We start from the raw sequence: 2,506 nt of genomic DNA, 5'->3' as shown, positions 1-2,506 counted from the left end.
TATCTATATCTATCTATATCTATCTCTATATCTATATCTATATCTATATCTATCAGTAGGATGCTAGGGTAGAACTCATTTAAAAACCATTTCAGCAACCTTTAGTCTTTAAAAAGCCTATACTGCAGTACCTTAAACATGTGCATTTCCCAATGAGGAAGAGGGGCCTTGTGTGAATGGGGAGAGTGCAACCTCACCATGCATTCTCTCAGAACATGCACGCTCTGCTTCCAGAAGCAGCATCACAGCTTTGTGTTCTGTGCATCAGGATCAAGGTCCTTGCTGCCAGGTGTGGGCTGGATGGGGAGGGTGTCCTGCTCACCCACTTGCGGGGTTGGGTGCATGACTCCCAGCCCATCCTACTGACATCTGCAGCAGCTCCTGTGGGGCTGGTGATAGATTCACTCTTCACACACTGAAAGTCTGCCTGCCAGTGCTTTTCTTCTTTTCCTAGAACATTTGAATAAAGGTCTTTGGACATAATTGTAGGTGACTTGCAGGTAGCCCCCAGACCTTTTCTTTGCAGGTAGGATAACTTTCTGTCCCCACGCTAATCTTCTTAATACCTCTCCTTTATAACTGATTTGGCCATATCTCTGTTTTCAGTGTGCCTGCAAATATCTGTATAATTTTGTGCTATAAATAATTTGTAAATATTATTCTCCCATATGTGGTAGACACTGTTTTGGATGTAACTTACCATCAATTGCACCATCTGTAAGTACCAGTAAATGACATTCTTCTTCCCCACTATGGGCACTAACTTCCATAACAGGGAGGCTCATTTCTTCCAGATAAAATTCAGATTGTCTGTGAGCACTATCATTTCATAACCCATGCACCAGCACTGTCATCTCCACATTTAACACTACCATATTCAAAAGTGATACAGAGATAATTGCAGCTTCTCTCAGCTCAGAAAATAGACCTGATGTCATGATAATGGATTATTTCTGTCTTATAGTAATTCAAACCAGCTTGAAATGCAGCGGAACCAACCCTGTGTGCCACCTCATATGCTCGCTCTTTATGGGGACATATGAAGTTGTGTTTTCTCAAGTCCAAACATCTTGTCCAACATTATACTTGGTTGTGCAGTAAAAGAGATGGATCTACAACAAATCTAGTGTTACTCATCACTAACATCAGTCATGCTGGTGTGCTTACATTGCGAACTCCTTCTTTAGCATTTTCATATACAAGTATTATCTCTCTAGATGTCTTACAGCTGCCATCTGAGCTTGACTGACTGTCATTTGCACTGCTGTCCCCAGAATTGCTAATGACAACATTTTCAGATAACTTTTGATGGCAAGGACTGCTCAGATGAAAGGAACTATGATCTTCTTCAGCACGGTGCTGCTGTGCTGGAAAAGTTATAGTTCTAATACAAGGAATGAATTGAGGCTCTTTTGTCATGAGATGAACCTCCCGATTGGTCCCTTGACCTTCACCTATCTCTTGATCTTCCATGCTTCCCACTAGCACCATGTAGACGTCCACTCCTTTAGCAACATGTGAGGGAGTACTTGAATGTTTGTCACCTTTACAAGGTCTACTCTGCAATTTCCGATCCCAGTTCCCTGGATCACTGGAGTTACCGTCACAGAGCTGGGACTGTGTTGCCACCCCACTTCAAGTTTCCTTACACCACTGCTCTGAAAGCACACAGGTAGCACCAATAACCACTCTCCTGTGATAGTCCTCCTCAGGATGTCCCAGCAGCCGCCCACAGATGATAGGGGATGGGCAGGGCACAGGGCTGCTCTACTCTTAAAAGGAGGAATGCAGGACTTTCCATTGTCCCTGGGGAAAGGCCTCTAGCATTTCAACCCAAAAGCAGGGCCCTGAAGCCCAAGTCCTGTCTCTGCCTCTCAGACTTAGGTGCCCATTGCCAGAACCCAGAATTCTACCCATACCCCCTGGTCCCATCCGGCTTCCTATACCTCATTCTTAACTCTCACATAACCACCATTTCTAGTTTATGTGCTACAACATACACCTTTATGTTACTGTTGTCATGTAATATCTTAGCACTTCTGTGTAGCTTCACAAAGCATTACTATTTTATAAGAATCAATGTTTGTTTCAATTTAATCATGTATCTGCAATTTTCCTTGCATGGCAGACTGTTCTGACTTCACTCACTTTCTACCAAAAGTTCATGCTTTAGAGTTATCTTAGTGTGAGCTTATTGGTAGAAAACTTATTTTTTTTTCTCTAAAATTAACTTGAGTTTTCCCTTGGCTTATAGAAATATTTTTCTTGTGTACACAGCTCTAAATTGTTAATTAGTATTTTTTCAAAGAGTGAGTCTTTCTTATGTCTTCTGGCTCCCACATTTGATGCAAATTGAGCTATTGGTTCACTGTTTTTCCTTTAAAGGTAATAGGACTTTGTGGTTCAACTGAATTTAAGATTATTTTATCCTTGGTATTTTGCCATTGTTACGATAGCACTAGATATAAATTTATTTTTGATCTTTTTTTTTTTTTTTTTTTTTTTT

The 2,506-nt window shown here is 41.1% G+C and overlaps 1 pseudogene; it reads right to left on the bottom strand.

Moving 5' to 3' along the window:
- Positions 1-242: 242 nt before the first annotated feature.
- LOC101579928 overlaps positions 243-2,506 on the bottom strand; it is a 23,156-nt pseudogene continuing 20,892 nt past the window's right edge.

This window comes from Octodon degus, unplaced genomic scaffold, assembly GCF_000260255.1.
Source record: "Octodon degus isolate 3935 unplaced genomic scaffold, OctDeg1.0 scaffold00238, whole genome shotgun sequence".
Taxonomy (NCBI): Eukaryota; Metazoa; Chordata; class Mammalia; order Rodentia; family Octodontidae; genus Octodon; species Octodon degus.
This window is presented reverse-complemented; position numbering and strand designations above follow the sequence as displayed.